This window comes from Neopsephotus bourkii, unplaced genomic scaffold (genome assembly GCF_033783945.1).
Source record: "Neopsephotus bourkii isolate Nb327-2 ecotype Australia unplaced genomic scaffold, CSIRO-AGI_Nbou_v1 NB_1768, whole genome shotgun sequence".
Taxonomy (NCBI): Eukaryota; Metazoa; Chordata; class Aves; order Psittaciformes; family Psittacidae; genus Neopsephotus; species Neopsephotus bourkii.
Window position 1 is genome coordinate 2,221,996 of NW_026902242.1, and position 24,451 is coordinate 2,246,446.

General features: G+C 39.9%; 1 protein-coding gene across 8 annotated transcripts in view; it reads left to right on the forward strand.

Annotated features, from left to right (window-relative positions):
• LOC133225979 (collagen alpha-1(XI) chain) overlaps positions 1 to 24,451 on the forward strand; it is a 462,534-nt gene that overhangs the window by 237,345 nt on the left and 200,738 nt on the right. The gene's annotated exons all lie outside the window — the stretch shown is intronic.

Genomic DNA, 24,451 nt, shown 5'->3' on the forward strand with positions numbered 1-24,451 from the left:
ATGCAATGTGACTTTTCCAAAACATTATGGAAAAAGAAGAGGAATCATGATCCATCTGTAAATTCTCTGTGTACCACAGTCATTTATTACTTCATACTAAAATTTGAAATATGAGAACAAAGCAGAAGCAAAGCCAAGTAAAAAAGCCACACCAGAAAGGAACATCTGCTAAATTCTATGAAAAAATAATATAAATGTGCACAAATGTTATGGATTAAAACTTTTCTGGCTTTCCTTGCAGCTGCACAACCTCACAGTCATCAAGACAGGAAGGACTATCAAAATATATCCTATTCAATCTCAAGAAGAAGCCCATGCTATTTATTGGAAGCATTAAATAAAGTCTATGTGCTGGCATTCTAAAGAAAATGTAAAAGCTGATAAAGAATAAAAATGGGAATCATAAAATGCAATATAGAGTGCAAGTAATTTCATCGTTCATCTTTAATACAGTCTTTGCTAAGGCTACAGTAGAATTTGCTAACAAGTGGTAAGGACCAGTAGAGAGGATGGTGCATCTCCTACTGAGAAACTTCTGCAAAACTCCTTTTTTTATTGGAAAGCACCAGTTTGTGGAAAATGAAAGTGATCATAAGAACAGATACTTTTCTGTGACTTTTGGGTTTCTTAAAGGATCCTGTGGAATTCAAAAAATAATTACATGTGCTTTTCAAACACTTTGTTGGACATACCAAGTCATTACTTTAGAGGACCCCCCCCCAACATAAACAAAACAAAAAAGAGAAAACCAACCAGCTAACCAAAAGAAATACCCCACATCCCCCACCCACTAAAGAAACAACAAGGTTGAAATGGTAAAAATTTGTAAGTCATTTACATTCATCTGTAAATTCTTTTACTTTGCTGGTTTATGGACATTTTCCAAAGTTAAAGCGTGTCTTAATGTTTAGGAAAGGAAACCTCAAAAATCTGGAGAAATACCCTAGATAACTTCACAATCAGTAACTGGCAGCATATGCTAAAATAGGGTGTGCACCATTGAAGTCAGTGTGAGAAGGATTGGGACTCAAAATAAGACAAAAATTCCTAGCTATGGGGCAGATACTAAAGGGCAAAGCACATTTCAGGAAGATTTTCAGATTTTCAAGATTACATAGAATCATAGAATAGTTAAGGTTGGAAAGGACCTTAAGATCATCCAGTTCCAACCCCCTGCCATGGGCAGGGATGCCTCACACTAGACCGTGTCACCCAAGGCTCTGTCCAGCCTGGCCTTGAACACTGCCAGGGATGAAGCATTCACCAATTCTTTGGGCAACCTGTGTCAATGCCTCACCACCCTCACAGTTAAGAACTGGATTAGTGTAAGAAGATTAGCACAGGTATTTCTCTTGTCAAGCATGTACCATTCCTCAGTGTACGTTCTAATATCAGCGTAATAATAAAATTATTTTGAAAAATACTCATTTTCAATTCTTCTTGTCCAATATATTACTTCTTTACTGTAGGATATTGCAGGCAGGTATTGTGCAAATGCATACGGCTACACTCTGAATGATAAAAGGAGTTTGAAAAGGAACATATCACTGAAATACGCTGTGAAACCTCTCCCTCTGCAGTGGAGAATAAAGAATTGCTCATGCAATGTCTGCTACCAAAGGACCCTTCAGACATCACAGGTGTCGAGGCATTTGCAACATAAAATGCCCTGTGAAACCACACATTGAATTTTCCTTCATTATACATTTCTTTAGGGACCCTTAAGAAAGAAAACGCCTTGTTTCCAATAATTGGATTGAAATTGGAAAGATACCTACAATCTTTCTAGGTAGATGCACAATCTCTGAGGAAAGATATAATGAAAAATAAATTCTGAAGCTAGGGAGACATTTAGCAGTACACAAAAACATTTCCTTATGTTTACGTATACTCTTACTTACAGTTTTGCAGGTGAACCCCAAATTTATTTATAAATAAAATGCATCACTTTTCTCAAAAGGTAAAGCTACTCTGAAGGATATTGGTGTTTCTAGAAGTGACACTGAAATGACAAGCAACAAAAAAACGTCCCAAGTACCAGATAAACTTTATACAAGGTGAACATTATGTGTTAAATAATTCATACCTTTACCATCGCTATTAAGTATAGTGAATGATGTATTTGTACAGAGGTTTATGCTTTTGATGAAAATAGATTTTTTTTTTTGTAAGCCAAAGGCTGGTTATTATATTTACAAAGACTATGCTGTTACCAGTGCTGGAAGGACATGTCCATGTCAGAAAGTAAGAGTCTTTCTTGGAAAATGAAGCTGATAAAAGATGCATAAAAAGCATGCCTCAAGTGAAATCAAAGATTTGCAGGATCAGAATAATTCAATACTGAACACACTAAATATTTTTCACAGTGTATTAAAACCATGCCTAGAAATGAGCTGTTTGAGAGGACACAAGCTGGGCTGTATCACTTTCCATTTAAACAAAGAAAGATGGGACAGAATGTTTGTAAGAGGTTATCAACTCAATTAAAAAACACCCAGCACCATGTTTCCTGCTTTGACTTACTCTTTCTTCAAATCTGAACTCATTGGGGCACAGCAGCACAGAGGCCCTGTTACAGTTACTCCAAGGGAGGAATGGAAATGCTAACATACAATGACAGTTATATTCAAGCCTATTAATAACCTTTGTCAAACCTGCAGATAGTAATGACACCTTTGTCAACAGCTGTAGGTCACATTCCAGCCTTTAAAACTATATATATATAAACATAAATGTACACAAGTCCCTGGGTCCTGATGAAATCCATCCGCAGGTCCTGAAGGAGCTGGCGAATGAAGTTGCTAAGCTGCTGGCCATCATATTTGAAAAATCATGGCAGTCAGCTGAAGTTCCTGATGACTGGAAAAAGGGAAATATAACCCCATTTTCAAGAAGGGGAAAATGGATGACCCAGGGAATTACAGACCAGTCAGTCTCACCTCTGTGCCTGGCAAAATCTTGGAGCAGATTCTCCTGGAAGGCATGCTAAGGCACATGAAACCAACAAGGTGCTTGGTGACAGCCAGCATGGCTTCACTAAAGGGAAATCCTGCCTGACCGATTTGGTGGCCTTCTATGATGGGGATACAGAACTTATGGACAGGGGTAGAGCAGTTGATGTCATCTACCTGGACTTGTGTAAAGTGTTCAATGCTGTCCCACGCGACATCCTTGTCTCTAAATTGGAGAGACATCAATTTGATGGATGGACCACTCGGTGGATAAAGAACTGGCTGGATGGCCGCACACAAAGAGTTGTGGTCAATGGCTCAATGTCCGACTGGAGACCAGTAACGAGTGGTGTCCCTCAGGGATCGGTGTTGGGACCGGTCTTGTTCATCATCTTTGTCGCTGACATGGACAGTAGGATTGACTGCGCCCTCAGCAAGTTTGCTGATGACACCAAGCTGTGTGGTTCGGTTGATAGGCTGGAGGGAAGGAATGCCATCCAGAGGGACCTTGACACGCTTGTGAGGTGGGCTGATGCCAACCTCGTGAAGTTTAATCATGCCAAGTGCAAGGTCCTACACCTGGGTCAGGGCAATCCCAGGCACAGCTACAGGTTGGGCAGAGAAGAGATTCAGAGCAGCCCTGTGGAGAAGGACTTGGGGGTGCTGGTCGATGAGAAAATGAACATGAGCTGGCTTCTGTGTGCTCTCGCAGCCCAGAAAGCCAACCGTACCCTGGGCTGCATCAAAAGGAGTGTGACCAGCAGGTCAAAGGAGGTGATCCTGCCCCTCTATTCTGCTTTTGTGAGACCTCACTTGGAGTATTGTGTGCAGTTCTGGTGTCCTCAACATAAAAAGGACATGGAACTGTTGGAACAAGTCCAGAGGAGGGCCACAAGAATGATCAGGGGACTGGAGCACCTCCTGTATGAAGATAGGCTGAGAAAGTTGGGGCTGTTCAGCGTGGAGAAGAGAAGGCTGCGTGGAGACCTCATAGCAGCCTTCCAGTATCTGAAGGGGGCCTATAGGGATGCTGGGGAGGGACTTTCATTAGGGACTGTAGTGACAGGACAAGGGCTAAGGGGTTAAAACAAACAGGGGAAGTTTAGATTGGATATAAGGAAGAAGTTCTTTACTGTGAGGGTGGTGAGACACTGGAATAGGTTGCCCAGGGAGGTTGTGAATGCTCCATCCCTGGCGATGTTCAAGACCAGGTTGGACGAAGCCTTTGGTGGCATGGTTTATTGGGAGATGTCCCTGCCTATGGCAGGTGGATTGGAACTGGATGATCTTAAGGTCCTTTCCAACCCTAACTGTTCTATGATTTTATAGATATATATACCCAGGTTTGTAGTTTCATGATATTACAATATTTTTAAAGTCCCAGAGAAGAATTCTATATTAAACACTACAAAGTATGTATAGACTTCATAAATCGAAGTTTTCATATTTTTTCACAAGTAGGGTTCTTCCCTTATGTGGGCTCAAGGGTTTATGTGCCTTATGGTCAGTGTGAAGAGAATCACTGTCTCTATTTGCAGTTCAACTTGGCACTGAAGTAGCAAATACACTGCTTGTGGCTGCTTTCCAAAGCAAACAGAACTTTTATCTGTACTTGAAACTTTAATTAAAAAAAATGAATATCACACCTAGTATTTATAAATTCCTCCTCTCCTCCACTAAAATGGATTATATAGAAGGATAATCTGGGTAATTAGCTCAAATTGAAACCCAGGTCAGAGGCAAATTTATGCATAGTGCAATGTGTTAGTGTGTAGGGTTGATCAGATTTTGTGCTCCCCTATTCATCTTCTTAACTCTGCAGTCTCCAGAAAAAGAAACTTGACTCAGCTACAGCTCTCCTGGGAACCCTGCTCTGGCACGGCTCCTTTTCTTCCGTTCACAGTGAACCTCCTTTTAAAAGTCATAATCTGCCCTGGAATCTGGTTTTGTATTTGGAATCGGAAAAATACTAGCTCATTCTTCTATTTATTCCACAACATAGGATATACAATTTTTCTGACACTACCATGTATATTTAATACCCCAGTAAAGGTACAGGGATCAACTTTCTGAATATTTAACTCTTACATAAAGCTTGGACTCTTCTGTATAGAGAAAGAGCATTGGGAGTTGGATCCTTGTTACTTGACACTGCTAATACACCATTCACTCTTTCAGGCATTCATGGATGGGCTCCAGGTATTTCCCTGACACATAAAAAGAATTTTATTTTATGTGAATGCTCATATAGTAGCTGGAAGCATTTATCAACAAAGGGCCTCACTCAGGGTGATATATTTGGTGAACAGTCTTTCCAAATAATCCTTCATGAGCCTGGACTGTACTACCGTACACATAATATACATGTTAGAGCTGTTGCACTCAGCACAGATGTTCCACCAACAGAAGTACTTCAAGCTGAGAACAGTATGTTATTAAAAAAGAAGCCCGTTTTACCTACCAATCCACTGAACACCAGTTTATGTATCTGTTGCTTTGAGAAAGTAGTGAAGCTGAAATAAATGATACTTTGCTATGAAACTGAAATAAAAAGCAACTCAATTTCTGTGGACAAAGAGGGGAAAGATTTCAGAGAATGCCAACTGTAATTTCTCAGCTTCTGTTCCTTTAATAAAACAAACCCAGGCGTTTCAAGTGCAGGCAAGCACTGATTTGCCTAGGGAGGTAGAATGAGCATATACTCAATTTTACAGCACATTTTTTACAGAGCCATTGCAGCAGGTCTGTCCAGAAGCCCTGTCACATCAACCACATCAGCCCTGTCAAACCACAGTATCCAGGAAATAAAGGATGGAAAGATGCACTAGATCTGTTGCTATGTCAGTCCACGGTATTTCCTTCATTCCTTGTCCAGGTCATTTGGAAGGACAACAAATGTTCCAAAATCTCACATTTTTCTTTGAACTGTTCTACTATTTTCATCTATTGCCATCACTTTTATCCTGTTTGTGCAAAAATTACTATTTTTATTCCAGGTATTGCCCACAGTAGCAGACTCAGCACAAAATCTTTAATGAGTACAGGACTCCAACACTCATGGCAAAATAATAACTTTTTCAGAATGGTGTATTCCCACTTACATCTGTGCTACCATTCCTCTGTTGCTGGAAATCATCTGAGAACACTGAATTACAGAAGATGCGAGACAGACAGAAGCACAGCCACACTGATCAGGTTATCACTGGCTTACTAGCCATGGTAAAACTCAAGATTCATAGAATCAACCACTTCGGAAAAGATCTTTAAGCGCATCCAGTCTACCCATTCCCAGCACTGCCAAATCCACCACTAACCCATGGCACTGAGGCGTCGTCTCCACGGTGTGTGAACCACTTGCAGGGACGGTGACTCCAGCCCTGCCCTGGGCAGCCTGTTCCAATGCCTGAGCACCCTCTGGGGAAGGAATTGTTCCTCAGCTCCATCTAAACCTGCCCTGGTGCAGCTTGAGGCCGTTTCCTCTTGTCCCATCCCTTGTTCCTTGGGAGCAGAGCCCAGCCCCTCCTGGCTCCATCCTCCTGTCAGGCAGTTGTAGGGAGCGATCAGGTCCCCCCTGAGCCTTCTCTTCTCCAGACTGAACCCCCCAGGTCCCTCAGCCGTTCCCCATCACATTGCGCTCCAGGCCCTGCACCAGCTCCATTGCCCTTCTCTGGCCCTGCTCCAGCACCTCAATGTCTCTCTTGTAGTGAGCAGCCCAGAGCTGAACACAGGATTCGAGGTGCAGTCTCGCCAGTTCCCAGTGCAGGGGCACAGTCACTGCCCTGGCCCTGCTGCCACACTGGTGCTGATACAGGCCTGGATGCTGGTGGCTTCCTGGCTGCCTGGGCACAAGCTGCTCATGTTCAGCTCCATCAATCAGCACCCCCAACTCCTTTCCCATGAGCAGTTTCCAGCCACTCTTCCCCAAGCGTGGAGCATTGCAGGGGGTTGTTGTGGCCCAAGTGCAGGACCCACACTTTGCTTTCTTGAACCTCATCTCTTTAGCCACAGCTCATGGATCCAGCCTGCCCAGATCCCTCTGCAGAGCTTCCTGCCCTCCAGCAGATCAACGCTCCCACCCAACTTGGTGTCACCTACAGTTACTGAGGGTGCCCTCGATCCCCTCATCCAGATCTTCAATGAAGGTATTAAACAACACTGGCCCTAACCCGGAGGCCTGAGGGACACCATTAGTGACCAGTCACCAACAAGATGTGACACCATTCACCACCATACTTTGAGCTCTGCCATCCAGCCAGTTTTTTACCCAGTGAAGAATACACCTACCCAGGCCATGAGCAGCCAGTTTCCCCAGGAGAACGCTTTGGAACAGTGTCAGTGCTTTACTGCAGTCCCAGCTGACAATGCCCACAGGCAAAGGGACACCGGCAACAGGCCTCTACCTCAGTACACATTCACAGACCATGAGCAGCCAATTTCTGCTGCTACCTATACAAAACTGTAGCTTTTTACCTACATGAAAAGCTAGCCAGATAACTGCATGTTAGCCTGAGGTGTTATCTGTGCTGCCATGACAGCATAGGCAGCTCAAGACTCCGGCATTTATCTTTCAAACAACCTTATTGCCATCTTTTTCATTAGTGATAACATTATTTTAACTGTCCCTCATATATCAAGCTGTTGCTCAGGCCAGTTGGATAATGTCTTCTCCCTGTTCATGATAATTAAGTGTTTCAAGCTAGAGAAAATTTGCCTCATACAATGGTTCCTGTGGAGCATTTGCTTCTGTTCTTCTGTTCTGCATGCTAGGCAGAAGGGCAGTTTGCAGCAGCATGTGTTTTGCCTTATCAGCAGCCTGAGCAGATTCTCCAGGAGGAACTGGGAAACAGAAATGGACCCAGGGTTCCTGGATGGCAGTATCATTCAATATCCTGAGGGCCTCCCCGCATTAATAGACTTGATTTTGAACATCTATTTGGTACTAGATTCATAAGGATGCTCCAGCATTTTGGGTCGCAACTAGAAAGAAAAGGCTCAGAATAGGCCAGAAATAATATAGGAGTGACGAATTACCTTAGAAAACTTTAAACATAAAACAGCCTGTAAAGAAGGATTCTCCTTCCACTAACATATAGAGAATTGCACCTCTTTCATGTGACTAATGAAATCAAAAATTACTGCTGAATGTCATGAACAGAATATATATATATAAACAATAAAAGACATTGGCTCAGTTCCCTTTTCTGCAGAACGTACAACTTCAGTTGTCTTTTTTCCTTTTTGTTATGGCACTGCCAATCCTGAATGAAAGAGCTTACAGATATATAAAAAGATTTGGATGGAAATATAATACCTGCAGTTTTGTAATTTGTCATTTCTAAAAACCCCTAAAAACATGCTTAGCCTTTTAAAATTGAAATCTTCAGTTATGCCCCAACCACAAAAACATGCCTCTGCTATCATGTGGATCCCAGCAATTACAGTTTGTTTCTATGATCTTAACTGTATAAAATCACAAAACAGTTATTTTGGACAAAACATATTTCTATGTTGTTATGAAGCCTTTTAAGATCACTTTCTATGAATTCTGTCATCTGAAATAAACAGGTTGGTGTTTTGGAAGGGGTTTAAAGGTAATCTAAAGAACTTCATAGTACCCGATAGGCTTTGTTTTGAAGAATGCATTAATAGGCAGCAGTCTTAGCACAAGTATCCAAGTGAAGTCTGGACAGCCTGTGAGTGCTTATAGCCTGCCCATATAGACACTTCATTGCTAAGCTGCTTTAGAGGTGACTCCTCAGTGCTATGAAGTATATCAAGCTCCACTGTCTCTGGGTTCAGCTTGGATGCATTGGGGTTTGCCATGCTTCTGACAGCTGGGATTAGAGATGCCTGTTCTTAAGCATTTTTTTCATGGTATATGTTATCCTTCCTTGTCACTCATTATTATTCCTTACACAGTGCTGAATCCCTGCTGCAGTCTGGGTCATCAGGGAACACTTGTTAACGTATCTGCTTACACCCATACACTAATTTAACAAAACGGGTAAATTTTTTTGAAACATCTTAATTTAGAATTACATGTACTTTGAAACATGGCAGGGTATAGGAAAATTGGAAATAAGCCTTAGGAAAGTTGTTAAACAGGATGCTTGGGTACCTACCTAGCATTAATGGTTTGGAAAACAAAATTAATTCTTTGAGAAAGAGTGGAAGAGAATGAGAAATAAAATAATTGAATTTCTTCAATTCATGAAACCATGTTTTACTAGGTGAGGATTCCATATAAAAACAGATGGAAATTAAAATTAGTATCGTTCTAACTCTAGAGAAGGGTGGCATAGAACCAAAAGCAGAATGTATGAGCAATAAAGATATTTAGTATTACTTCCAACAAAAATTACCTCTGCTAATATTCATGGCATGAACTTTTCTTTCTTACAAAATTCCAGTCTACTCACTGCATTTTTCCCTGAGGGAACCTATTGCCTTGGTGAAGACGGGTTTGTTTAAAGGGAGATTTCACTTCAGTGAGCAAACAAAATCTGCATCTGACAGGTGTAATGCAAGAAAGTAAAGAAGATTTAATTTTCTTGGTCTTGGCAATGATTTTTTAGAGGAAAAATGCATACATTTTTCTTAAACCAAGGTGCTTGTATTATTACTGCTTGCACAAGAAAGTGCATGGATAAACATGCAATATTCGTCAACAAACTTAGGGTAAATATCAAGCTATGCTTTTTCATGCAGAGTAATACCAGTTTGTTTGATAGCCTATATTCTTTTTTCAGCGTTTAACTGTAAGCAGCTTTCCACATTTCACCCTCAGTATTTTTTAACTTGTAATACCATAAGCCAACCTTGATATATTTATTCAGGCTAGGGTATTCCATAATGCTCTCTTAGCAGAAAGAAACAACAGGTCTGAGCTTTGTTTCAGTGTTGTAAATAAACTCAGCTCAATGTTACATTTAAACAGTTTAAAATTCCATATATAAATAAAGAGCAACACATAACAAACAAAGATTTTCAAGTAGGAATGTCTTTCTTCATATACCACTTTAGTAAAGATTAATACATTTTCTATTTAAAGGTTTTCAAAACACTGCCTTCTGCTTGAAATTGATTCCTGCCAATATGAAATCAGTGTCAGTGCTTTTCTTTACTTTGATTGTAGAAGATGATAGAGGGAGGATTCCACCTACCACTGCAATTCCCATCCCATTAAAGAGTGGCTACTGGAAACACTGGTTTCTTAATTGCCAGTGAAATAATTCATATCACAGAATGTGTTCTGCATCTATCTGTTCTCTTGGGATGAAAAGAAGCATCAGAGGACTGTAAAAAAACCATGGTGCACTTTTGTGGTGATTTCTTATTCCAGCTGAATTATGGATCCAAGTCTAGAACAACAGTATTCACATGTATAAGTGAATTAAAGGAAGATTTATGAAATTAGTTGAGTTGGTTGGTATTGGTTGAAAATAAATGTAATTAAATTCCAGCATCATAAAGGTCATCAAATAGAGATGCCTTCTGTTGGTATCTGACTCCGTAAGTTTGAGTTACAAGTAATTATATCTGATTTTAGGAGGAAATCATATGTTTAAACAATATGAAAGGTGTTGATAAATAACTGAAAATAATAAATTCAAATGCAAATAAGAGGCAGTTGTTCACAATATTTTGGTGGTTTTGACTCAGCTGGTTTTGGCTGAGACTTTTCTTGGCCTTGTTATTTCAGCAACAAATTCCCATTAAAAATCCTGGGCATCTGAAATGTGCAAGGATGTCAGATTTGGTGGCATTGGTCTTACATTGAGTTGTCAGACATATTTGAGACAGAGATATAGACGTAATGGTAGTCCCATGGTAGAGCAGCAGAGTAATGACCTATCCTGTCAAGAGTGGTGTGGGATCACTGTCTGATGAAGCAAGCACAATAGATTAATTAGTTCAGATCCTCAAAAGCATTTTGTCTTTTAAATTTGTCTTTTAGCTAAATTCCTCTTAGCCTTTGACACTTAGCCTACATTTCCCTCATCTTCCAAGACAAATTTAATCAACAGTCCTTTTTGCCACGTACTGGTAAATATGCGCATAACTTAAAAGCCACAGGCATCCAGGACAGAGTGAAGGAACAAGAAGTACCTGGTTAAGACAGAAAGTAGTGAGTGTTTATAAAGGGTATGATGACGGTTTTCATGCAGCTCAGTTTATCCAACTGTGAAAATATTAGCTGGGATATTACTGAGTGGGTGCTCAGAGCTCTTTTGGCCACTGACCAGGATAAATGGAACAAGCAGGGGAGCTGACTGCAGATTAGTTACATATAAAGAAGTCACAAAACCCCAAGAGAAACATGACTTGAGAGAGCAGTATGTGGGTTGTGAGATTAATCCTGCATTTACTTAGTTATTTTTCCCTGTGTCCACTTTCTCAACTAATGCCACCTTGCACTGTCCTATGGGTTTACATCATCTACAACTGGAAATGCTATCACATCCCTTTCTCCAGGATGCTCTCTAGTTTGAGACGGAGTTGCGAAGAAAATAATTATTACAACACAAGGAGGTCACAGGATTCCACTGTACAAACACACCTTTTTCCTGAAAATATTATCTTAAAATTCCAGACAAAACCCACAAATCTGGCTTTTTTCTCCTTCACATGACATCTGCCACAGTCACACTTCCACACTTTTTTCATATTCTGAACATAGTTACTACATTTGATTCAATTCTGTGGAAGCTTGCATCTCTAATGGTCTTTCTGCACTCATCAGTACTTCATAGTCTCCACTGAATGCCCCTCTGAGACCTTGTCAGTCAGTATCCCATTGCCATTCTGCACTGTGCTCGAAGAACAATTTGAGTAAGATTTATTTCAGATAAAGTGAGAATGAGTTTGTTTAGTTATCCTGACAGGCTGGAAAAATCTATATGTAGTAGAATACTCCTTTGCATATTAGCTTTTCAACCTGTTTGGATCTGGGTGACCACCTTTATACAAAGCCAGTATTTTGCCACAATCTAGTAAGCAGTATTTAAAAATACTATAACAAAATTACAGTAAAAGCTGACATGTCCTGAAGTCCATATAGAATTGTATGCTCTTGTTAGCTCTTGGTTTTACAAGTAAACTGCTCATTCTTGTACCACTCAAGGTACAAGAATGTGAAATATGGGGTACCTTTGGATTATTTTCATTGTCATATATTCGAATGTTCTCCTGTTGCTGTTAATTTCAGAAGCAAGCTGAAATTGCTGCTTCCAATCCATCCAGCATCTCTAAAATATTAAGCATCCTTAACTGCTGAAGTAATATTGCACAGAAACCACCAAAATATAAGCCTACCATAGATGAAGTTCTTCAGCATTTGGAACGTGCTCTGCTCAGTGCTTTCTGAATCACAGAAATACACAACTGTACGAGATCTTCCTAGCAGAATTCACCACTTAGTGCAATGAAGCATTATCAGCTACACATAAAATGAGGTTTTGTTTTGCCTCATCCCCAGATGTGAAGGATTGCATAGCCTCGAAGGGTAGCCTAGTGTAGTGTTAGCCATTAAGGTGCTCTTCATAGTTTTCCTAAATGGGATTTCCTACTTAAGTTTTCCTGACATCTAAGCTAAGCATTCCTGCGGTAAATTAAAGAATGGTATTGTGATTTTATAGTCAAAGGACATAGAGAGTCAGATCTCTGACACATTTCTGTACATTAGAATGTTTCAAGCTGTGACATAAGATTTGATTACGTTTTTTCCCCAATCTTTAATAATTTGGACTTTACCAACACATGACCACATTTTCAGCTGTGCTGACTGCAATGGTTTTCATCAGCAGCTTCTAATGTTCTCCTGTGGAAAGTCTGACTTACATTTTTTGTACACAGATAAACTCAATTCATTATTGCTAACTGTTGCATGTACATTAATGATGCACTGGTATCTCCATCAGTATGACACACTGTCTCATTTCTTTCCTGGCTTTTAAAAAATCCCATAAAGTAATTAGTGAACCTGCTCCATACACCTCCACTTACATACCTATGTCATCACACAGGGTTCCATCTGTTATACTCCAGCCTATGAACAACCACCTCCTCTGTAAAATAAACCAATCCTGTGTCTATTTCTTTATGCTGTTTAATTCTCAAAACAGTATGACGGCCAGGCATTTTGGCTCTACCGAGGATTTATATCATTCATTCTTGCTTTATTTGAATATTATTTTAATTTGCAGAAATCGGTAAAGAACTCTGTCATTTCATTAGTACTGATTAGTGCTGGCTAATATGTTTTTTCATGTAATTCTGTATTTCACAGTTCAACATGCTTACAAGCATGGTTTTATATAGACGGTTGCTTTGCTATACGCATGCTGGGCTTCACGCAACCATTTCAATGTGTTGTTTTTATTACAAATAAATCTGATCTCTGCTGAGCTTTTATCACTTGTTTTTAATGACAAGTTCATATTTCTTAAGTAGATACTTTTTTAACTCTTCAATTGCAAAACATTATTTTAAGATACTCCTCAAAATTCATATTCCTGTGTTGCAATAATGATGACAGAACACAAATAGAATTGTAATTCCCTGTCAGAAGGACAATTACAAAGGAAGGGATTTCAGTAGGACTGTCACTATCAAAATTCTCCTTTCATTCCCTTATTAGCCCACCCGCTAATCTCTTCAAACATTCGTTTTACTCTGTAGTTCTATACCATCATGGTTAATGCTCTCCTCTGTGGACCGTTATTTAGTAGATACATTATCTCTTTCTCACATCATAATTTTGGGTGGCTTTCCCAGGTGACACAAAAATTGCAACCCCCTGTTCTCATTCTTTCACAGGTTTCTGTTTAGATAGAATACTTTGATTACTCCATACTTTCAAAACAATTTTAAATTTTCTAAAGATACTAAAATAAAGATATGACCTAGTAGAAGGCTGGTATGAGATAATCTTTGAGCCAGCCAAATTTCATGTGTCCACGCTACCCAAAGTTATAATTCTAGCTTGGGTAAAGGTGATATGCGTTGATATTTATGACAACTGCAACCAAGTTTTAGGTATGTCAAATTCCTGTTTCATAAGTGAGTCTTCTTATTTGTTTGCAGATTTGGGGAGAGGGGGTGGATTGCAGGTTTTTGTATGTTTTGGAGGGTTGTTTGGAGTGTGTTTTGGTTTGAGTTTTGATTATGTGTTTATAAGTCTACTTTATATTAACTCCATTATTGACTGAGAATATTTTGTCACATGAAATTTTCAGTCATATCTTCTGCAAACATTGTATAAAATGCTGCCTCTGTCAATTAGACATGCATCAGTTCTTCGGCACAAAGCCAGTTTACAATGCGACGTTCTAATGCAAAAGGCAGGACATTCATGAAAAGGGCACTGGGCTTGCCAGAGTGAGTATTTAGTTATTCTTTAGGTTGTCATTTGTGGGTTTATGAAAAAAGAAATGCTAAAATGAAAGAAAGGGGTTCTCTTCACGTAGAGTGATACAGATGATTACAATACGAAGTACAACATAATCATATATTTACTGCACAAAACCAGCCACAGAAATATATAACAGAAATATATATTTCCACTTTGAGAGTTACAGCAGATGTTCACCTATTTGAAGTGAAGGCCAAAAGCCTTCAGTACCTCCTTAAAGCTCTGCCTAAGAAAAAACAAAACAACAAACAAAACTAAACAACAAAATCAAAACAGACACATTTTTCCTCCTTCCATATCTCACTTCCCCAGCGACTCATCTTGAGGCTTTTGGGTTATAAAATGACCTACAAGAGTTGAAAATGTTCACAAGATGCAGGTAACTGCTTTAAAACTTATTTCAACCATTGCATTACAAGAGGGTTGAAATTTGCCAAGCTGCAGTAAAAAAATCACTCCCACCTTCGCTTTACATGTCACCTGCAAAGCAAAAAAAAGGAAGAAAAGTTGTTCCTCCCTTCTTCAACCTAAAGATTATGTTGTTTGCCCAAGAAATTCCAGCCAGGTTCCTTTTCAGCCTCACATGATTCAAAATATGTATTTCCAAACAAGAGGTATGGATGTTGGAGCCCATTGCCACAACCAGGTGTGCATTTTCTATTAAATAGACATAGGATGTTTAAAAATATAGAAAGCCATTTGGAGAAGAAAAAAGTAGAGGAAGGACTGCACCATCACAGAATAGGTTATTGACTGTTAGTGCATCCCCTGCAAGGCAGGCAAGGGGGTGGATGCACTCAGGAAAAGAGGGGAAAAACACTCGCTTGCTAGGTAATCCTATTAACACTCATCTGCAAAAAGGAACTAGACATGAGGTTTTTGCAAGTTACCTATGCTGAATGGCCTAACTCTGGATTATAAAAACCCAAATTGCTCGAGGTATCTCTCTGCATCTCTGAGTGAACTGTCTGTTGCATTTGTCATGAGCAGATTCCAAGCAGATGCACACTGGGCTAATCCGGGTAAAACACTCACAGATTTCAGTTGGAAAAAATAATCACTAAACATATACATTGATACATATAATCCATATTTACAAAAGGGCAATTGAACCTGAAATATGTATAAAGTATTAAAGAAATCTATGATCTAACTCCAGCGAAAAATACCACTGTCATCAGTACGACATTTCATATGAATGCTGCTACCACTGGAAATTGCCAGTGGTGTATTTAGAGTCAGTATATGCCTCCAGAAGCCATCTCTGAATTAAAATCCTGAGGGAAGGACCATTTGTGGATTTGACCAGAGCATAAAATAGGGGGAACAGGCTCTCAGATCCTAAATGTGCCTACCATACAAATTAAACAAATAAGGAAGTTAACAGAGCTTTAGAGCACATTATTTCACAGAAGCTAATAATGGGCTTTTGAACTGTGATTTTTGAAAAAAAAGTATTAATAATCCCACAAGAAACTGCAGAGATACTTGAAGTTAGACATATGTGCGAGTGCCTGAGAGATTATTTATTCCACTCCTGCTCATGTTAAATACCCTTTAACTTTTAACTCTGCCTACAGGAATAACTTTTAGCTAATCTTTCTCCCACTTCAGTATTGTCTCACTATCAGCTCCACAATTAAGTATTTATTACTAATTAAATAATTCCTTTGGGACAGGCTGTAGACAGTAATCACAAAAGAAGCTCTTAACCTTGACTGTTCTCTGGAAAGATATTCTGCCGTACCTTAAGATACCATTCTGCAGTGCTGCGCCATGGCTTGATTCCCCAGCAGTAAGGTATAGCCCTCATTTCCAGTCTATATCTACCAAACTACACTACAGATCTCTACTGCCTCTTCCCATGGCAGAGGAATAAACTCTGAAAGGAAGTACGCACAGGTCAGCTGTGAACATAGATGTGAAGGAAATAGAAGATAGATGTGAACAAAGATTAGCTCATCTGAATGGCAAGGACTCAGGGAAGTTACAACCTTGCTCTAGAATTACTTTACACTTCTTTTATTCTTAGTATTTCCTTTTCCACATTTAGTACTGATATGGCGTGTGGTATGAACAGCAAACACGGTTCTCTGGCCAAAAAGCTCTGACAATTATTGCTTTGAAAATTCTAATTATTCACAAAAGAAGGAAGTGACTTCTGCAGCAATCCAAGTGCTCTGCTACATGATCAAATAGTGTGGGGTTTTTTTCCTGATTCAGAAGAAGGTCCGTCCGCTAAGATTAAACTGTGAAAAGAACATTGATTTAATCTGACAGGAAAAAAAAATAATCCTTTTCTCCCAAATGAGATAATTAAGCCATACCATTAATTTCAATTTCCAACACACCTAGCAGAGCTGGGCTACATGACAACTTCAGGAGAAAAATTTCTGCCTAGATCTCCAGAAGAAAAGTATCAGAAGCTTTTAAGTCTACTTATTCCAGGGTTACTGTGTGATCAAATAATAATTAAAGAATCCCTCGTGCCTCATTTCCTGTCCCTTTCTGACTGCATCTATCCTTTCTCTGTAAGAAGGAAGACCTGAAAATAGAGTACTTCAGAAATCAGGTGCAATTCAACATACAGTAAACAGTGGCAAAATTGGACCTATTCCAAACAGGTAAATATATACTGTGTGCACGCAAGGGAAAAACATCTATTGGTATTTTCCTTCATTCACCAATAGTTCAAGCAAACTGTGTAAATTTGCATTGGGAAAGTGTTACGTTCAAGGGACTCCCTCTACAAATCTGCCTTATCACATAGAGGACTCCACTGCCTTTTGTTTGGGAACCTTCACTGTTACAGGTTGTTTCTGTGAGTAAAAGTGAAAAAGTATTTTATTTATCCTTTTGTGTTTCAGGAGCAAACTTTATGCAAAGTCATGAACAGGAAGGACCCCACAGGGCTAGTCACTGTGCAGACACAGAACAAAAAGTTGGTCTTATCTCAGTTTACAGCCCTAGCTTTCTGCCATGAAAGGCTTGCATACATGTAAAGCACACATGAAGCTGTAAAGGAAGCAAAAGTAAAAGAAAGAATAGTGTGAGGCCAATTCTGGTTTAAGCAGGATTGCAAATTAGAAGAATTTTTGCTTGCTCTTTCAATAGGCAAACTGCAACTCACACACTGGCCTCATTCCTTAGTTCTGAGTCAGTAACTCACCAGTACAATTTCCCATGGTGTGCAAGCAATATGTAGCAACTAAGACAAAGCCTGTTGTTTCACTCTCACATTAGTTCTCAGGTGTAACTGGGGGAGGTGGATCTGATGCCTGTTCATACTGAAGGGTGGCTATAGAAAGGACAAAACTTAGTCCACACCACATAGTCAACAATCCCCTCCAAATATGCAGAGACAAAACGCTTATTCTCCAAAAGCAATATATTCCTGTAAAAATGTGATGATTTCAGTAATTTTGGGGGTTTATTTGAGGGGGATGGAAATAACAGGGCAAAGGTGCTACTGCCTTGCAACTACTGCTATTGAATTATTACTGCCAAAAACATTGGTAAGGCTTCAGCTTCTCAGACTCTTGTGTCTATATAGGAATTCAAGGACAATAATTTCTTTATGTTCATTTCTACTTTTTCCGTTTGTGTTTATATCTTTATTTCACTATTTTACAGCCAGTGTTCATTCATAAGGAATGCATTGCCACAAGCTTTTCCCATGTCTGCATTTATTTACTCATTTTCCCATGAGAGGAAATGCAAATAACTTTACAAATGGACTGGACTCAGTTCATGTACTAATCATGATACATATAAATATTGGAGATTAAAAAACCAAATGGCTTTGCTGTTGCCAGTATTAACATAATCAATAAATAGATTCCCAGACATGAATAATACAACATTTAACTGCAGGAGAGGAAAAGAAAAAAAGGTTTTCTCATCTTTCTATTGTCCTTTTAAAATACTCAGACAGTTTTGAGGGAGGCAAAAAAAGAGAAAAATGCTCTAGATGTAATTGATGTTCTGAGCCAGCTAGTCACAATATACTGTGTAAGTCCAGTCCATCTTCCTTTTTTGCCCACCAAAAACCCACTTCAATTTCTATTTCTTGCTGCTCAACTTGTTCTTGGATACATAAAATGGTGTCTTCATTACTAAAGATTCATTGAGAGCTATCAACTGAACCACCTGAAAAATCTTCTTTTTGGAGACGATGTTCTGGGAACACTGATGGAATCCTCTTATTAAATACAGGTATATGTTTGTATTCACATTCAGCTAGATTCAGCTAGCTTGCCACAGTGAATTATTTTAAAGATCAAGGAGCACGCAGTTTCCATCTACAAAAGTGAATAATGACTTAATAATCTTTTTGGACGTTGCCAATATTAAATATCTCCAGATTTTGGCTCACATATCTTTGCCTTATGTCCAAGGAGACAAGTAAATTCAGCTAGAAAGGCGTATTAAATACTAGTGCCAGCAAGCAAAGTCAGTAGTCTTGGCACGTCCATCAACACCATGTGTGGGTCCTCAAAACTGGATTATATATATTTTGTCTCTTAGTTCTCTTACTATTTCTATACAAAAGGAGTGAGGAAAAAAAGACTGTGTTTCTCTGTCTAGGAATATTTTTTCTTTTTTGTTTTAAAAAGCTGTTTCTTGTTCATCCAATTCACGTAAAATTTTTATCAAGTGTTTACTCTGATGGCAATGACCATGTCATATCCTTCAGCAGCAGTGAAAGGATGTTAAGCAACTGAGTGGTTCATGGGAATGGTAGGGATTATGCCACCATGTATTTGAAGTTAAAAGAGAAAATACACAGGCACGGATATAATGAAATTTTCAGGTTAGAGTTACCTTTTAGACACGTCATGGTTTAAGCTCAGCCAGCAACCCAGAACCACACAGCCACTCGCTCACTCCCACCCCCCCCTTCTTCCTCCCCCTGCTCCCAGAGGGATGGGGAGGAAAACTGAAAGAATGTAACTCCCATATATATATATACTAAGGTGTAACACAAATCACTGCTGCTAACACCAAAAAATAATAATGATAAGGGAAATAACAAGGGAAGAGAATACAACCAGTCACCACTCGCCGATAGATACCTAGCCCAACCTGAGCAGTGATCTAGCCCTTCCAGGTTTATATACCAGGCATGACGTGCTGTGGTATGGAATACCCTTTTCGCTAGTTTGGGTCAGGTGTCCTGTCTCTATTTTCTCCCAGCTTCGCCTCCTCCCTGGCAGAGCATGAGACTCAGAAAGTCCTAAACCCAGGACAACACACTTTATGTCTGGATTATAATTATCAACCAGTTTATGAATGTGTTTACTCTTCAAGATCAGTTTGTGGGGAATTTGGAGGCAAAAAGTGTGCTTCAGACAGGGACTTAAAAATTAAGACCATGTGCAGTGAGGTGTAATTTGAGAGGTCTAAGTTTCTGCTTTGTTTTTTGTTTTTTTTTTTTTTTTTTTGTGGTTTTGTTTGGTTTTTGTGTCCTCCTTTTTTGGTTTGGTTTTGTTTTGTATTAATGTTACGCACTTATTTGGGTTTAAACCTTAAGGTTGCTGGTAGATACTAGCTAACCTTTGGAGGGTACTTAGATGGAAACCGCCTTGCTTTAATGCCTTGCAAGATCCCAGCCTATAATTGAATTTCACACACATCAGTGCTGACTGAGCACAACATAGTCTCATCATCTTTTGTATTTCTTAATTGGTATACACTCTAATCAAAACACACATGAGCTTCACAGAGAAAGAACTATGAAAGGATTTATGATAATGAAAGCTGTAGCAATACAACAAGCAAGATACATACTTTCTTATTGACAAATAGGTTATACAATGAGCACAGGTTTGCTTAAGGAGGTAAATACACTTGTAAACTGTTAGGTCCAACAGCAAAATGAACATAGAATCACAGAAGGGTTTGTGTTGGAAAGAACCTTAAGATCATCCAGTTCCAACCCCCTGCCATGGGCAGGGACACCTTCCACTAGAGCAGGTTGCTCCAAGCCCCTGTGTCCAACCTGGCCTTGAACACTGCCAGGGATGGAGCAGACACAGCTTCTCTGGGCACCCTATGCCAGTGTCCCACCACCCTCACAGGGAACAACTTCTAAGATCTCCTCTCAATTTTCCCTCTCTGTCAGGTTAAAGCTGTTCCCCCTTTGTCCCATCCCCACAGACCCTTGCTCTCCCCACAGGAAATCAGGGCAGATCCCAGGATTTAAGGCAGCCGCAGCACACCGCTGCTAACTCATACACCAAGTCCAAGGCAGCCACTCTGGAGAAGTCACTTGAGGTGTTCTTGGCAACTCCTAAAGCACCCCGAGATCACCATCGCCACCCACCCCATTCCACGCTCCTGTGTCCACAGGCGTCATCGGCTCTGAGAAACCAAGATGGGCACCACCAGAGGACGTGCTCTTGCCTCCTCCACTAGTAGCTTGTGTTCCATGGGGCAGCTGTCATCTCCTGGCGCCTCCGCTGAAGGGGCCTCACACACCTGAACATGGGGAGTTCCAGAATCAGCAACCCCTGTGGTCCCCATGTCCCCATGGTCATTGTGATGCATGAGCTCTGACTGGGTCCACGGGGTGCTCTGGAGGTGCTGCAGGCATTCGCTGGGATTCTGTAGGGGTATCCCTGGGATGCTGTGTGGGTCCTGAGGATGTTCCGGGGGTGCTTTAGGTGTCACCACAACCAAAATCCCACCCAAATCTTACAAACTGGGTTTTTTTTACTCCAGTCTTGCAATGAGCAGGGAGCATTTTCTCAATCCTGACTCTTATTAAATAGAATTTCTCTCCTTCTTATCAAACCTATATTAAATCAGTGGTAAATCCGGGCAGAGCTGCCTCTCTGCATGCCTTGAACCAGTTTTAGGTTAGGGTTAGGGTTAGGGTTAGGGTTAGGGTTAGGGTTAGGGTTAGGGTTAGGGTTTGTTCTGGGCAGCCTGTGATGGTGTCCTACCATGCTTACAGGGAATAACTTCCTCCTAAGGTCTCATCTTATTCACCCCCCTCTGTCAACTTAAAGCCGTTCCCGCTTGTCTGATCACTACATGCCCTTGTAAAGAATCCCCCTCCAGATTTCTTGTAGGCATCAAACTGATATTGGAAGGCAAACTCATTGTCTTAGTCATCATCTAAATTATTTACATCATCTTCAAATCATTTTGAATTCACAGTTGAATTAAAATTCAGTTACTGCTAAATCACCATTTGATTCCCATTTGATTCTAATTCAGTCCCTGATTAATTACCACTGGTCATTAATAAGGCCCTTTCAGTTATCCCCACAAGGATAACTTCACTGAACCATTCCCCTGTGAAGCACAAGTCACAGCTCCAAGTCCACTTCCCTTTAGGTGTGCAGCAGCAGATCCAGCAAATGTCCCCGTTCCCCACTGAGGGCCCCACTTCTTCCTTAGACCTAACCTGAACTTCCCTGGTTTCAGTTTGAACACATCACCCCTTGTCCTATCACATGTCTGAGTCTCTCTCACGACACTCTAGAGACTATGAAGAATACCCCCAGTATATGACACAGTTATAATTCCATGGATTGACATTTTCTGCTAAAGCAGTCACTTTAATGTGTAAAACACTGCATATGGATATAGGAAACATCCTGCAGCATGTACATTTGAAATCATTTTTACAGATTGGAAATAGTTATTGTCATGGTGTTACGTATCTACATGGCTTTATTTTATTTCCCATCAGTATCAACATGGGATGCCAGATAATAAGGCCTGTGAAGGCAAAATGTTTTTACAGAACTCAGGGAAAGAGTTCCACAACTGAGTGCCTCTGTGCATTAACTATCAAAACTGCTGACTACTACTTATTTCTGTTGCACCTCTTGCCTCTATCAGAAATCTCTCGAATTTACTAAAATTAGTCTTTAAAACTTGTAAAAATATGCCATTACAATGTTTGTGAACTCATTTATATAGTTAGTATGAATGAATCTAACAAAGCAAAATGTGATTTACCCAGATTGCAATTAACAATGTATCAGTTTTATCAGGAAGTGATAAACATAATGCTGGTATTTTTTACAGAGGCAGAATGAATTTCGGAAGAATCTGAGAACCACCCTACTGCCCCATACATCCCTTAGGCTCTATTCTAATCAAAGTATCTGAATGTCAAGAAATGTGTCTAAAACCAGTTACAATTTCAGTATAATTAAAACTAATGTTACCCTGTATAGTGTCTAATTTTGGGCTAGCAATACCATCATATTCTGTTAAGGAACTGCAAGGTGCCTACACCTTCAGTGAGACACAGACTGGACAAAAGCCAACGGGAAATCCGATTTTCACATCATACTTTCACTTGAAATGAATTTCTGCCCCCTCAGGAAGTTGATACCCTACTAAAAGGAAACGGGGTCTGTTCATAATCCATAGTTTTGCAAAGCTCAGGGGGTCCAATTATGTGTAAAAAGACATTTACACAGCTGCATTCTGCCACTTAACTAAGGAAAACTATTTCATACCAGACACATAAGAAAGCACATTTAATTATGACAACGAATCTGTCAGCATAAAGGAAGTCAAAGTTGAATGGTTAAAAAATTCCCTAATAGAGAACTGTTCAGTTTCATGGGCTTTTAAACTCAACTATCCACATTAGCTAACTGAACCATAGAATAATTTATCATAATTTTTCCTTTCTTAGTAGGGAAAAATAATGATATTTATTTATACTTCTTACATTCATTTCCTCTAATTGTGACATCCAACAGAATTTCACTATTTAATGACGGACATGAAACACTGAAAAGTATTTAGTGATTCTTTCTTCTAGAATCCTGAATTACCAAAGGAACCAGCTCAGTGCTGTTATTTAGTTACATCCTAAAATGCTTCTTGGAATGTCTACAATCATTTTATTCTCATAGACTGGATGATGTCTCCAGCATGAGTAGTGCAGGCTCTGAATACACACTGGTCATCTGCCAAACTCAGCTTGCTAGAGCTTCATCTACACTGTAATTGGAACAGAAAAAGCTAGGATCTCCAAGCAGACAGTTTGCTACAGAAAAACAAACAAACCTCAGAAAGTAGCCAATAAAGGCACTTAAAAGATACACAGACTTTTCAAGGGAAAGCTCGGCTTCAACGGAGTTCAGAATATGAGCAATTTTAAAAGGAATTGAACATCTTATCACTTATCAAGTGGCTCTACTCATAACGCGACTGTACATGAAAGTCCGCTGTCCTCCCAGGAGCAAAAAGAATATAACCAATGTTAGAATTTACATCAAACAAGAAAAAAAACCAACACAAAACATGGACCATCATGATGGACAGGAGAGGAAGACCAGAGACTTTGATAAGCAGAAGTACTCAGTGAACTAAATTTTTTTATATGATCACTAGTGTAGTTGAACGGCTGAATGGCAGAATTGCAGAGTTCAGAGGGTTGTGATCTGCAGGGTAGAACTCAGTTGGAGTCTTTAGCCAGTGGTGTTTCCCAGGGATCAGTACTGGCTATGGTCTTGCTCAACTTTGTTTATCAATGACCTAGATGAATGGCTGGAGTGCACCCTTGTGGAGACAGTGTTCTCACGGGAGAATGGATAATTGGTACATAAACTCTGAATAATCCTGAAAGATACAGCAAGGCCGTGAGAGGAAGCTTAAGCAAGCAAGATAAGAAGAAGCTGTAATTCACTGAGTTATGAGAACTGTGGGCTGTTGGCAAGCTTTCGAGGTCAAGTTCTCACACCTGTGCTTAACCGATTATGTGTTAGTCGCTAAGGGTCTTCAAGACATGTATCCAATCATAATATGACAAATCACTGTAAGTGCCTGTAAGAAATGGATATATAAGGAGTTAAAGCTTTGTAATAAATTGGCAATCGCTGATCACATTGATCATGTCTCTGTTGTCCGTGACTTCCGTGTCGACACACCCTCAGTAAGTTTGCTGATGATATGAAGCTGGAGCAGCGGCTGATACAAGTGAAGCTGTGCTGCGACTCAGCAGGACATTGATAGGCTGGAGAGCTGGGCAGAGAGAAACCTAATGAGGCTCAACAAGGGCAAATGTAGGGTTCTGCACCTAGGGAGGAAGAACCCCAAGTACCATCATAGG